Here is a 14956-nt window from a genome sequence, read left to right as displayed (position 1 = left end):
TTGATTCACAAGCAAAGTCAAGGGTGGTCTCTGGCCCCTTGGGCACTTGTTTATTCCCCTGAAGGAGAGGAAATAGAATCCATTAGAATCCAGTATGGAGCTTCCTCAATGGGGAATCCCTGTCCTCTACCCCACTGTCCCCTCCCCTCATCCCTGCCTGTGGAAGTTGGGGACTAGGGTCTCAGATGGGGGCTGTGTTTATGGGAAAGGGGCTCCACAGGCCTCCAACCCCAGCTCTGGATTGACCCTCCTCCTCATCCCCCCGTCATTCTCTTCTCCTCCTACTTCCCCACTCTCCTCCCCTTCTCCTCCTCCTGCTCCTCCTCTTCCTCTTCTGACTTCGAAGCCTCCTTCTCTCATCCTGGTGACCCAACTTGTCCTGGCTTCTCATTTGTCCCCAAGTCCTGCCCTGACCTTCTCTGGCTGGAATAATTCCCCAAAGTAGCCCCATGAAGAACCTTATACGACCATCCTCTGTTGTTTACGTTACATTTGGCCTTAGGTAAGTGAGGTCAAATGAAACAAAACTCCCACCCAGCAGCCATCACCTCACTTCCCTTTGTCAGACACTCCCGCTGACCTTGGAGTGAACTGACTGTGAAGCTTCTTTCAGTCTTAAAACAGGTCAGTTTTCATGGCTGGGAGGTGTGACCTTTCACACCACAGTCTCCGGGACAGGCTGCTGCTTCCCCCAGCATCTTCTCATTTACTGCAGGCAGCCATCACCAGTTCTCTGGGTGAACATGATTGGTGACTCTATATGTGTTGCTTGCAGGCATTTAAATTGGTATAATAACATTCCGGAGAACTATTTGGTGATATATATAAGAAAAGCCTTAAAAAATGTAGATTCCCCTGACCCAGTAATGCCACCCCTAAGAATTTATCCTGAGAAAATAATCAGAGATGCAGCCAAAAATATATGTATAAGAATATTTATTGTAGTGCTAGTTATAATGGTAAAAAAAAAAAAAAAAAGAGAAACACTCCACAAGGACTGGGTTAAATAATTTATGGTACTTTTCTATGAAGGAATACTAGGCAGTCCCTTTTGTAAGGTGTACTTAAAGCATATTGGATGATGTGCGTGATGGACATTCTCCTTTTGCCTTCCAGATTCATCCTGCACCACTCAGGCTCCCTGCCCTCTGAACTCCTTCTGGGTGTGTCCAGTGGGAAGTACACCCTGAGGAGCGGGACGGCAGGATGGTCGTATAAGATTCTTCATGGGGCTACTTTGGGGAATTATTATTCCAGCCAGAGAAGGTCAGGGCAGGACTGGGGCAAAAATGAGAAGCCAGGACAAGTTGGGGCACCAGGATGAGAGAAGGAGACCTCAAAGTCAGAAGAGGAAGAGGAGGAGCAGGAGGAGCAGGAGAAGAGAGTGAGGAAATAGGAGGAGAGGAGAATAATGGGGTGGAGGAGGAGAAGGGTAAATCCAGAGCTGAGGGTGAGGGTCTGTGAATCGCCCTTCCCATAAACACAGCCCCCATCTGAGACCCCAGGGTTTCATTCCTGGGCTTCTCTACTCAAGGCCATCAATTTGGCCAGGTGGCATCCTCCTCCACTTATCCTCCCTACCTACTTCCTTCCTGTTCCAGTAACTTCTCCCTCCCCTTGACTCTTCAGGATTAGGGTGGGAATAGCTTCATAGTGTGCGTACTCCAGTTTTATTTCAGCATCCCTTTTGGTCGTCTAATCTAGCCTCAGTAGTTTAAAGGGAAACTTGTATCCTGCTAGGACCCTAACTGATGCAACGCAAAAAAACAACAACAACAAAAAAAAACAAAAAAAAAACCACTGTATATGTATATATAGTTCAAATATATATATATATATATATAGAGAGAGAGAGAGAGAGAGAGTGATCAAATTGGGTTAGAAAACAGTACAATCCCAACTCCATAATAAATCAATATATTTAGAAAGAAAAAATATATGTATATATGTGCATATATCTACACATAGAAGAAAAAAGACTGGAAGGAAATAGACTGGATGATTAGCTGTCATTGCCTCTGGGCTGTGAGATTGTAGGTGATTTTTCTTGTCTACTTTATACAATTCCGTAATTTTCACATCCTTGAAAACAATTACATGTCACCTTTAAAGTGAAAAAAAATTAAATAAATGTATACTTTAAAATAAAACTGAAGTAAAATAGAAGAGTTAGCTACACAGTAACAACATCATGGCACACCAGTCACCCACAAGTAGCACTGCAAATAATCAATTTTAAGTAAATTATTTGGCAAATTTCATGTTATCACATAATTTAGAAGGAAATATAAACATTTTAGAAGGAATTGTAACTAGGCCTTGACTATTATCAGCCACATCTTACCTAATGTTTCTTAAACCTTGGTAGTGCTTAATATAACCGCTTGCTGGGACTGGAATCCCTCACAAGCTGCACTTGTCCCAGCTCTGGCTTTGATTCTGAGTCCAGTTGTGCTCAGGATGGGGTGGGGACAGGGGACAGGGGAGCCTAGGATCAAGCTGACAGATTAGACCAATGTTTTGGCACCCTCCAAAGCATATCCTTAAATATGGTTCCACATTCATTTAGTGGGGATAGAGGAAAATCTGACTTTCCATTAGTAGAAGTCGTGTGCCTCTCTGCTCAAAGTGAGGGATGTATACAAACGTCAAACGCAGCATAACATTTTGACTTACTTGAAATGGTCTTTCCTTTACCGTTTTTCTAACACTCCTAAATGGAGAGAGTTGGCTACTTACCCACTCGGGACAGAGGTAATGCATATATCGATATGGTTACAAACACTTGTTCAAAAAGTTCAAAAGTTGGTTTTATGTTTGTTTTGCTTTTCTTGGGGTGCGGTGGGGTGGAGTTGGACTTTCATGTGGGCAAAACTTTTCTGTAATGTTTGATGTTGTTCAGATGTCTTTTGTAGTTTCTAAGTCAGATGATTTCTTTTGAGATGTACGAAGGGGGTTACATTTTTAAGAGAGAAAATTAATTACTTGAACATAATAAATGCTCATTACGGAGGACTTCCTTTCAGAGTTTCAGCTCTCGGAGGCTGCACGTTAAGGAAACGTTCAGGTGGCTGTCTCAGGTAGGGATGCAGCCTCCAGTGGCACTAGGCAACTTGCTTGAGCTGGTCACGAAGATGATAATGAGTAGCTAACCGTTATAAAGTTCCTGCTACATGCCAGTCTGGGGTCTAAGTGTTTCCTTTATGTCCATTTAGTGTTCAGAACTGGCACTACTATAATTTTTATTTTATAGCCGAGGGAACAGAGCACTAGGAGGTGAAAGAAGTTGCCTAAGGTCACATATCCTGTGAGTAGTGGAACCTGGATTTGAACCCAGACAGGTTGGCACCAAATCAGGCTCTAAGGCCACCAAAACTTTCTGTATACATCAGGAGTGTGTTTTATGTTTTGCTTGAGGATGGAGTGTACTTTGGCTGTGGTTTCCACTTCACCAATTATATCAAGAGTCTTGTGTGGAAAGCGGGGTTAACTGGCACCATCTTTCTGATTTATTCTCATGATCTTTCAGCTTCCCTCATAGATGGGTAGCTGGGACAGCTGCCCAGTTCTTCTGCCCCTAAATCCAGCTCTGCTGGGCATCCAAGTGTCCCCAGTCACGGCCTGTCAGAGAGGAAACATCAGACAGGATCTCTCAGTAACGGAGCCAAGAAAAGCTGCATCCTGCTGTTCCATGGGCTTTGAGTTCCTGCACACACTCTGCCTCCTGATTCGCGGAAAGAGAAAACCACATTTGAATCTTTAGGCATCCTCTGTAAATACCAGTTTCCTCCCAATCAGGAAGAGATTACTGCAGTAACCAAAGCCCCTCGTACTCCCTCCCGACTCCAGAGGTGAAGGTGTTCACTAATTACCTTCATCTGCAAAGACCATGTCTCTCTAAGCAGTGTGCCCTCAGCAGGACTTTTTAAAAACCTGCTGCAGGTTAAAAAGCAGACCTGCTCTTAATTTATTAAAAGACTTGGCATTTTTTTTCCCCACTGAGCATTTTAAAATGCAATTAAACCAAATGGAATAATAATCAGGCAAAAGTACTCAGGAGTTTTCATGCTGCGGGCCACCCCTTCTCATGCTCTTTTCCATTTCTGGGTTTTATGTTGGGACAATATGCCCATGGAGCATGGGGATGGCTCGAGGGATGCATTCATGGCATCCCTCCCTCACGCCATCCTCATGTTCCTGCAGCCCCCCGGGCTCTCTGGAATCAACCTCTGGATCAACCACCCCACCCTTTCTGGATGCCAGGGGCTCCTCATCCTCACAGTTCTGCGGTGTGCATGGGTCAGTCTCCTGGTTTGGGACATAGAATCACATTTTCCTCCAGACCAGGCCTGGGACATCTGCGTTTTTAAACAAGTTCCCTAGGGAATTGTGATGCCCAGAAGCATCTGAGAGCCACTCTGAACTCCAGGAAGGAGGTTCGTATCTACCATTTGCTTCCTTGTATACCGAGCCCTGACACAGTCTGGAACACAGAAGCACTCGATGAATATTTATTGCATGAATGAATGGAATTTCATGAGACCTATTAGGGCTTTTTTTATGGAAGACAAAAAGGAAGTACAGTCCCACCTCACTCATCAAGGATAGGTATGAGGAAATGGAAAGTAAGGATGTGTCAGGAACCTCCTAGTTTTAATTAACACATTCAAGTATATACATGGTGCGCAGGAATTTTGTGGTGTACGTGACATACACCATGGGAGTACCCATGTGTTCCATGAATAGAAAACTCATACCCATTATTACCTTATAACCACTGGCATGAGCAGAATAGAAAAACAAATGGCAAACTTAGCTGGAAAAGGGCAAGATGCTGCCTGTAATGCTGGTATCTATGCCATAAACTGAAGAGGTGAAGGTATGTGGTTCAGTGATATTTATTTAAACATCTTTGGGTTGTATCACCTGATACATTCCATCTCATCTCCCCTCCCATCTCATCTCCACCCCTCATGTCATCTTCCCCACCCATCTCCAGTCTGGATCAGGTGCCCCTTCATGTGCCCAAAGAGCAGTTGCTGTGCACAGCTGAACATGCTGTCTTATTAAAATATGCCAATGTGCCCTTTTGTGCTGGGAGGGCCTGGGCTACAGGGTCTGTGCTTCATTTGCCTTTATGTCTCCAGGGCCTCACTTGGGGCCCTCTCACACCTAGTGGGCTCTCTATAAATCTTTGTCGAATCCATCCATCCATCAATCAATGTGGATTTCATTAATTAAAACTGTTTTCATTGGACTGGGATTCGTTGACAGAACAGCAAGTTCAGAGAGCATTGTGAGCCTCAGAAGGGAAGCTATTCCCAGCTTCTAACTGTCCTATTCCCTTACCCAGCCCAGCCCTCCTCCTATGATTTAATGGGCAACTAATCAAATGAAGCCTTGTTCTCTAAAAAGAAACCAGCCAGTTTGAAAAGGCTTGCAGTGAATTCCTTATCCAATCAGGGCACTTCACGCTGAGAGGAAGAAACCAGATTTGGGTATTGGCCAGACTACATTTCCATTCAAATTCTCCTTCTCCTCCTTTCACTCCTTCCTTACTTCTTACCTTCCTGCTTTCCTTCCTGACCTCCCTTCTTCCATCTCCCTGCCCTTCCTTTTGTCCAGATTACTGCCCTCTACACAGGCACTGCGTCTGAAGCACGGTAACATTCTCTATCATGTGTAACAGGCACCATATCAATTGCTCCAAGTTCAGCCTCTGAAAAATTAAAAGGGAAATTGTCACCCAGGCATTTGTTTGCATTTCATACCTCCTGGCATTTCCCAGGCCCACCACTGTTCTCCCGGGAGGCCCACCAATTTACTCTCCCTGGTCTATGAGAAAAGTCTTGGACATTCGGGCATGCAAGTCAGACTCTCCTCCAGCTACATAAACATTGAGATGTCCATGTAGTGCTTATTTAGCCACAAACAAGGCCAGCTTCCTACTGGACTCCTCCAGGCCCTGCTCATGCATACCTGTAGCTCCACGTCCCTGCTAGGGTGTGTGTCTTCAACATCTCTAAGCCAGGGTCTTGGCACTCAGTCGGCTGACAATTTTAACATACCTGGGAGAAGAGAGACCATAGGTTTGACCTTCTGGCTTTATATTTCCAAGGAGGAGAAATTGGCTGGACTCTCTTTTGTGGTGAGTACTCATATATTTGTCACTTGACAAACACTCACTGACCACCGCCATGTTTGTGCAGTGCAGAGGCAGGGTGCGGACTCTGTTGGCAGGTTGCCCAGCTTCATGCCCAGGAACAAAGTCTGTGCATATTTGGTCATCCCATGCAATGGGAAGACGCAGCTCTCACTAGGAAGGCCACAAACTTGAATATCTAATCACACGAACATTTGAGGCCAGAGCATGGTTCAGACACTCTCTTACGGTGACCTTGTAGTCCCATGGAGTCAGCTTTGGATGGGTGCCCGGGATCCTCCTTTCCTTCTGGCTTTTTTCTCTCTTATTTTTTCCTGGTTCTCTGCTCAACCCCAGGCCGGATCCCCATATGGTCAAAGCCATGAAGGCTGCTATCTGGTGGATCCTCACAGTGGGAGAACTTTATCATTCCCCACAGTAGGAGGCAGAGGCCCTTCCTCCAAAGGGTGCATCATGAGACACACCTTACCTCTTGCTGGGAGTTTACCTTGCACTGTACCATAACTTTGGTGCCTCGATGTGCCTGAGGGCCTCCCTTCTCCACTAGGGATGAGGCAGAGAATGGACATGGAGGATGGATGGGGAGATCAGGGGAGGGCTGCCAGGCAAAATATAGGAATGTTTTATCCCATGCAGTATTTGAGACATACACTGAAACATTATTCGTCATTCATCTGAAATTCAAATGAAACTGGGTATCCTGTGTATTTTTATTTGCTTAATCTGGCAACTCTGCTAGGAAGCACGTCGCTACTTTAGGAAGATCACTCCTTACTTCCTGCCACCACCAAAAACGCTGATTCAGCTGGCTGGGGCTAAGTCAGCACTGTTCAAAAGAGGAAACACTCCTTTGAAAAATGACTTTTATTTGGGACTTCCATTTGGTTGAGTCATTGTTATCCAGGCAAACCCATGGCAGAAGGAATGACTCAGCCTCCCATTTCTCCACCCATTCCTATGGCCTCAGAAAAATTCTCATTTTATGATGAGATGGGACCACTTTTCCCTTCCCCGGTGGATTAGAGCTTTCTGTGTCTATTTTCCTAGGATCACCATAACAAAGTACATCAAAGTAGGTTGTTTAAACAACAGAAATTTATGGTTTCCCAGTTCTGGAGGCGAGAAGTCTGAGGTCAAGGTATGGGTAGAGTTGGTGCCTTCCGAGTCCTGTGAGGGGGCATCTTTTCCAGGCCTTCCCTCAGCGTCAAGAGGTTTGCTGGCAATTTTTGGCGTCCCTTAACTTACAGAAGCACCTTCACACAGCGCTCTTCCTGCATGTGGCTCTCCCTGTATGTGTTTCTGTGTTCAAGTTCTCCTTTTTTTTTTTTTTTTTTTTTTTTTTTTTGAGGCTGAGTTTCACTGAGTCACCCAGGCTGGAGTGCAGTGGTGTGATCTTGGCTCACTGCAACCTCCACCTCCTGGGTTCAAGCCATCCCCCACTTCAGCCTCCTGAGTAGCTGGGATTACAGGTGCCCACCACCATGCCCAGATAATTTGTATTTTTAGTAGAGATGGGGTTTTACCATATTGCCCAGGCTGGTCTCCAACTCCTGGCCTCAGGTGATCAGCCCGCCTTGGCCTCCCAAAGTGCTGGGATTCTAGGCATGAGCCACTGCACCCAGCCCAAGTTCTCCTTATAAGGACACCAGTCACATTCGATTAGGGCCCACCTTAAGGACTTTATTTTAACGTGATTACCTCTGTTAAGGTCCTATCTTTAAATAAGGTCATATTCTGAGGTACTGGGGGTTAGAACTTCAACATAGCTTTCTTTCCGGGGGTGGCGGGTTGAGGGATAAATTTCAACCCCTAATACAGGTGCCTCAATGTCATGCACATTTATATTTGCTGGGAAGATAAGGAGACATTGGAGTCAGTGGTTTGGTTTCTTTTGCTGGCTTAGGGTTAATAATGATTTAAGGCTTTGGAGTAATGGAAGATAAACTGCTTGTCACTGCCTACTCTGTGTTGCAGAAGATTGCATTTCCGTGTGAGGCTGGCCCCAGCCTGGCTCTGCACAGGGCTTTTCCATTACCTTAAGAGCTGGTGGTGATAGCCCCCATTAATATTCAGCCCTTTGGCCTCCACCCTCTTGCATTCCCTCAGCCCTAAGCACTTCCCTCTGACCCTCCAAGAGGTAACATCAGGGTTATTGTCCCCAAGAGACTTCTGCAATTACTTGCAGGAGGAACCCGGTGAGGCTTTGCTGAGAGTGTATGCCAGGAGGGGCGTGGGTGGAGAAAGGGAGCTCGGCATGCAGATCTTCGCCCTCCCCCGTCCAACCCAATATTAGAATCAAGGGGAACCGTGATGTCTGTCTTTGCCTCTGCTTGCTTCCCTCCTCCGTGTGGATGCTGGGAGAACAAGATTAAATTCCTTGTCGGCTCGGGCTCTAAATTCTCATTTGTTTATTAAGAAATGATTCTGTTTTCTCCGAGGAGCCATCCATCCTGCTCTTCTGGGCGCTGTCCATTACTAAAGAAATGAAAGGGAGAAAGGTCCTTTTTTTGGCCATGGGTTTTTTGTTTGTTTTTGGGGTGTGTGTGTGTGTGTGGGCGTGTGTGTGTGTGTGTCTTTCAGATGTCTGTATCACCAGAGAGAATGCTTTCTGAAGCCTGTCCAGGAAATTTGGTTCTAAGAACAGCCTAATAATTTGAGCATCTTCAGGGGTGACTCGTGTGATGAGGCTGGCATGCTGTCCACAGACAGTGGCACCATGGCGGTGGGAAGTGCGGTCTGCACTCATCTGCCAGGGCTGCCATGACAAAGGACCACAGGCTGGGCCGCTTACGCAACAGAAATGTATTTTCTCACAGTTCTGGAGGCTAGAAGTCGAAGATCAAGTTGTCCGCAGATTGATTCGTTCTAAGTCTCTCTCCTGGGCTTGCAGATGGCCAAGCTTCTCTGTCCTCACATGGTCTTCCCACTGCACACCAACATGTATCCCAATTTCCTCTTATAAGGACACCAGTTGTATTGGATGAGGATCCCCTGAGTAAACTATTTAACCTGTATTAGCTCAATAAAGACCATGTCTCCAAATACTGTCCCATCCTGAGGTGTGAGAGAGTTAGGAATGAACCTAGGGAGAGGCACAATTTAGCTCACAGCTGTGCTCCTGTAGGGGACTCAATAGGAACTCAAATCTCAGGCTGGACCTTGATCTGGGTAAGTGACCTTGGGGAATGGCAAGGGTATCAGTTGGGGTTTTCTGTTGTCGGCAACAGAAAACAATCCAGGCTCACTGGAGCAATGAGAGAATTGAGTGAGATGATCTGGAGAGACAGGGATGCCATGGAAGGCTGGACGACAGACAGTAACCCTGGCACCTTGGAGAGGGGAAGTGGAAGCCGCAGGAGCTGCCCTTTGGTGGAAACACTCCCGTCAGTGCTTGGTGGCTGAAGCGAGTGAACTCAAGAGTCCCAGAGGACAGCTGTCCTGCTGGGTTCCCCACTGTGCTGGAGTAGGAGGAGGAGGAAGAGTCCAGACCCTTGGCCTCAGTGATGGGAGTCAGGGTACAGGGTTCACATCCTCCCAGGACCACCCAGAGTCCAGGGGTGTGAGCCCTCGAGAGAAAATCAGCAGCTGTCAAAAGAGGAAATGAATGTTGGTAAGCTGAAACAATGACAGATATCTATCGCATAACATTTCCTTGCTTCAAAAAGAGGGGCTGCATTGGACGACCTCTGTGCTCCATCTTCATTAAACATTTACTCAAGCTCTCCCGTCACTGCTTTCTTGAGTTCTGTGCCTTTCTTTGTCTAGGGGTGTTGAGATGTTTCGCTCAGGGATGTTTTATTGCCTGCGGTGTCTCCCTTGGCCTTTGGTGTTCCCGGGAGTTCTCCTCAGTGAGGCGAGGGACTCTGTTTGCTCAGGAAGGTCACCAGGCTTAGAGTGCTATAAAAAACCAGGGAACAGCTTCCTGGTATAGATCAGTTTATTAATGTCTTCTTTGTGATCTGTACCGGTTGTAAATATTATATTCATTATAAATAATAATCCAACCTGCCATTCCTTCTCTGGTTCTCAGTCACCTTGTCTATAAAACAAGAGGGTTGAATTAAATGATTATTAAGGTCTCTTTCCGCACTGGCCCTGTTGGATTCCATGAAAATTAAACTCCTCTGGGTAGACAGTCTATGGGGCTTGACTGTGAGGCATCACCCAAGAACTTGGAAACGGGAAATAAGATTTCCCTCTGAGAGAAAAATTATAAAACCAGCTAGCACCAGATCAAAGAAGATCTATTTAAAGTCTCCTTATATGGACAGGATGAATTTCAGACCAGAGCAGCCTGGACTGACAGCAGGAACATCCTGAGGGACAGAAGGGCCTGTCAGAATGGATGCAGCATCACAGACACAGAGAGAAATGAGACCGAGGAGGATCGTCAGGATGATTCAAGCTCTCACTGAGACAACGCTGGGGTGATGGGTATCCACACATTAGTAGGCTCTGGGCCTCTCCTGGCTGCATTTCTGTTATGGAGAAGGCGAGGGGCATCCAGCTATCATGACTGGGCACCCTAAAGCGGGGATGAGAGTCAACATCTTTAACAATCCATATAGCACAGGCACCACCCAAACAGCAAAGTCTTCAGCTACAGCTGGAGCAGTGACCTGGGGCCCCCATTCTGCCTGCCTTTACCTTCTAGCGTCTGGGAGCTCTGTGAGGTCCCTGATATGAGAAGGGCAGTCAGTAGGAGCAGACAGGAGGCTCCAGGAAGAGGCTCCTTACCAATTAGCTCAGAAGAATTTTAATATGTTGATAACTTAACATGTTTGAGCTATTCAGTTCATCCCCTTTGTCTCATTCTAACTCACTGGGAAATCCCTGGATTGGAATGCAGTTTCCCATCTGCTTTGACCTACAGGAAAAAAACAGGCATGACTGGCTTACATAATTGTGTGATGACTATATTTTTCAAGGTAAACAGAGTTTCTGCTTTATCACTCTCTTAGGAGCCTGGTTACACTGATCAATGTGAATTCACCCCTATGAGAGAAATCCACTCTTGGCTTGCTGACAAAGTCAATTGCCTCAATTACAATAAAAAAAAAAAGATTCCCAAACTTGCCCCATGGAAGCAAGCCAGCCAAGCTTGGAAGCAGCCAGCCAAGCCCTTTTTCAAACTTAGAATCAGTGATCCAAGGGTCCTTTCAGTATTTTTCCACAGGATCTCTGGCTGAATTTCCACAGCATGTGAAAATTCAACTATAGACAAGACAGCATGATGCAGCGATTTTCTTTTTTTTTTCTTCTTCTCTCTCTCTCCTTTTTTTTTTTTTTTTTTGCACATTTTATTTTAGTAGCACAACTCTTATTTTCAAATGATCTTATGAAGGACCCCAAGCTGCAGATATGATGTCTTCACATCAGGCATCTCTACTTGGGTGTCTGACAGGCACCTCAAATATAAGATGCCCAAAGAGCATTCTGGATGCCCTGCCCCCGCTGCACCTGCTCCTCCCCAATGTGCCCTCATCTCTCAGGCCTGACACCTAAAATAATTCTATTCTCAGGTCATCTCTTAGCCTCAAACTCCTGCTTCCAGCTACAAAACATATGTAGAATCCCATCCCTTCCAAGCTAGGTCCCACATAGCTGAAACCTTGTTTTCAGCCACCATCCCCTCTTACCTGGATGACTGCAACAAACTTGTAATAGGTCTTCCCACTTTCATTACTGCTTCCTATACTTCCCTGAATTGGAATGCAGTTTCCCATACGTTTCTACCTATAGGGAAAGAACAGGCATGGCTGGCTTACGTAATTGTCAGATGGAGCAACATTTGCTCCATTTAAAATTGTTTTTAGAAGTCTAGACTTTAGAATCTCCACTTGTTAATGATAACATAACAATGACCAATTACTACCATTATAACAATGACCAATTATTTCTCTATTTAGTGAAATAATACGTTTAAAATGTAGATCAGATGGTGATTTTCCCCTGTTCAAAGTGCTCCAACATCTCCCATCACACTTAGAGTAAACTGCAAACTCCTTACCATGGTCTACCAGGCTCTCTGCCATCTGGTTTCCTGGTACCCCATTGGCTGAACCGCCAGCTGCTCTCTCCTTCACTCTTGTGGCTCCAGACACACTGGACTTATTGTTGGTTCTCAAATGTGCCAAGCTTGTTCTCCGCTTTGCATTTGTTGTTTCCTTTGCTTAGAACCTCTGGTGCCCTTGACTTTGAATGGCTTACTTCCTCACACCAATCAAGTCTTTGCAAGTCTCTGCCCTTGCCCAGAGAGGCCTTCCCTCACCACCTCTTTAAAACAGCCTGCCTCACTCCTACTCTCGAGCTCCTCAGTCAGCCGCCGCCCAGCACACACCACATTTCATAGTGGATGTTGTTATGTGCCGCTCAGATCCCCTGGCAGGACCGAGAAATGCTCATCGCCTTAGCTGCTGGGGGTGCAGACACCACCAGCTCACACCTGAGACACTTTCCAAGCGTTGGAAAGTGTCAGAGGTGTGTCATTTCCTCTGTCAGAGGAAGCTGCTCCACCAACACGTACGCCCACTTCCTGGAGGCAGCTTGCGGCCAAAGACTGGTCACGTGGTAGTGCAAATGCCCAGTCCTCCGATCTCAATTAGGACAACACTGCTTGTTGTCCCAAGCTGCAAAGTTCCTCAGGAGGAAGACAGAAAGCAGCTTTTCCGTCTGTCCATCCTGCGTCCCTCATCCTTCACACATGTTGCTCCTGAGGTCACGCCCCCAAAAACCTCCTGCAAATCTCTTTGTCAGAGTCTACTTCTTGCAGAACCTGTCCTGTGGGCCTCTACCCCAAATTATGGGGTTTTCACTTACTTGCTTACACTTACTTGTTTACTTCCTGTCTCCCCAGCTAAGACTTAAGTTCTGTGACAGCAAGGAAAGGTCTATCTTATTCCCCTGTCTATTCTGGCCCAGATGCCTAGACGGTGCCTGGAGAATGTGGAAGTTCAATAAATATTGAAAGAAGAAATGAATGCACCCCCCCATCTATATGAAATTGTGTGTATGTCAGGGGCCCTCCTCCCTCTGTCACTCCTCTACGCACCACTGGAGAAGTACCCAGGGCACCTCAGCAGCACCTTCAAACAGAGTCGATTTTAGAATCAGGAAAGCAAGATTCATAGCCAGTTTCCATCACTAGCAAGCCCTTCCCAGTACCTCCTGGAGTCAGTATTGGGCCTTGCAGGGTCTTTAGCTTGTTCCACTGCGACAATGAGCCCCGCACTCCGCTCCTGGAAAAGAAACTGGGACAATGGAAAAGCTAATCGAATTGGCTCATTTCCCTGAAGCCAGTGATAAATCTCAGGGGTCTGAAGAAGGCTCTGGGGGATCTAGTGCCCCCAGTGAGATCTGGGGTGGGGAAATTGACCTCAGACTCTGAATCTCAAATCAAGAGTGGTTCGTTTTTACTACAGAGCCCGGAAGGGAGACTGCTTGGGACCTGCCCTGGGATGACTTCTGCTGGCCCTGGGGAGCCAACTTTTATTCCAGTAGAATGTCCAGGAAGCCACACACCCTGGTGTCAACTCACTTTCTCCTACGCCGTTAGAGTAAGTCTCCTTGGTTTCCAGGATTGGAATTCCCTGGAATGTTCAATGTGCCATCATTACCAGGATATAAAGAATGTTTCTGGGTCAAGAAGGTGCCAGAGATGGTTTAATGCGCATCTTCATTACCTAATTGTTTTCTTCTGGTCTATTCCCCAATTGCTTCCACGTCTGATGAATATTTCTCTGCTTTCATATATGTTTTTGACAGAGACAGGGGAGCAAGGCTATCTGTAGGCTTTAGATCTCCTGACTTCTCTTTTGAGCATGATGAGTTGGAGTTAGACAATGCAGGGAGAGCTTGCTCCAGAACCCGGGAGGGAAGTGTGGCTGGGAATGCCCGCAGATGGGTGATGCCCCTCTGTCCTCAAACTGTGTTAGACGAGCTCTGCTCTCATCTGCCCCTACACGAGAGGCAATCCATTAGATACTTTGCATCTGGGGTAGACTGAGCCAGCACCAGCTGTGAGAGTGGCTGCAGCTTGGATTTCACTTCCTCCAGAAGGCAGCCAGGACAAATGCTTTTGCTCATTCTCCAGGAGGAGGTTCCAGGATGATCCAGCCATTGTTCCTCCTCCGTAGTACAAAGGGAAGATTACCTAGAACGGACCCAGCAAATGCCTTAACAGCCTTCAAGACAGTCTGGACACATCCACAGTGGTTGTTGGACAGCTCATTACACACTCTCTGAGGGGACTGGTCTCGGGTCCTTAAGCAGGTTGATGTTGGCAGTGGCTGGGGAGGCAGGAACATGCATGAAGGACACAGAGGCAAGATGGAACTGAGCTGGATGGAGTGCATCTAAGGCCTGGGGCCAGTCAAAGAAGACGCATCTCTTCCTCAGCACCACTGAGGCCACACAGCCAGCCTTGTGAGGAGATGCCTCTGAGGACCTTCAAGCCACACATCACTGGCTTGAGTATAAGAAGTGCTGGAGTACCTGTGATAGAAATTGGCGAGCAAACATCCCCCTAGAAAGACAGGTAATGCCTCATCTCTACCAAGGCTGAATTGTTTTTATAACATTCTCATCATTACTCTAAAGAATAAAACCATTACTAGTACACAACGTCCTCATCAGGGTATGAGACAGGCCCCAGGCTCTATTCTTGGCCCTGGCACTTATTTGGTTGAGTGACTTAGTAATCTAGGCAAGAGCTACCTCAACCTTTTTTTTTTTTAGTTTATTTTTTTTTTTTTTTTTTTTTTTAGGCCAGGCACAGTGGCTCACACCTGTAAT

At 46.4% G+C, this 14956-nt stretch overlaps 1 long non-coding RNA gene across 1 annotated transcript; it reads right to left on the bottom strand.

The window, feature by feature from the left end:
- Positions 1–8665: 8665 nt before the first annotated feature.
- Positions 8666–12569, bottom strand: LOC112625328. Its single transcript, XR_003119562.1, has 3 exons — positions 12174–12569; positions 11803–11899; positions 8666–9748 (listed from the first exon to the last, which is right to left on the bottom strand). It is a non-coding gene; the product is annotated as an uncharacterized LOC112625328 (long non-coding RNA).
- Between the last annotated feature and the right edge of the window lie 2387 nt (positions 12570–14956).

This window comes from Theropithecus gelada, chromosome 5, assembly GCF_003255815.1.
Source record: "Theropithecus gelada isolate Dixy chromosome 5, Tgel_1.0, whole genome shotgun sequence".
NCBI classification, from domain to species: Eukaryota; Metazoa; Chordata; class Mammalia; order Primates; family Cercopithecidae; genus Theropithecus; species Theropithecus gelada.
The sequence above is the reverse complement of the archived record's forward strand: the minus strand, read 5'-3'. Positions and strand labels throughout refer to the sequence as shown.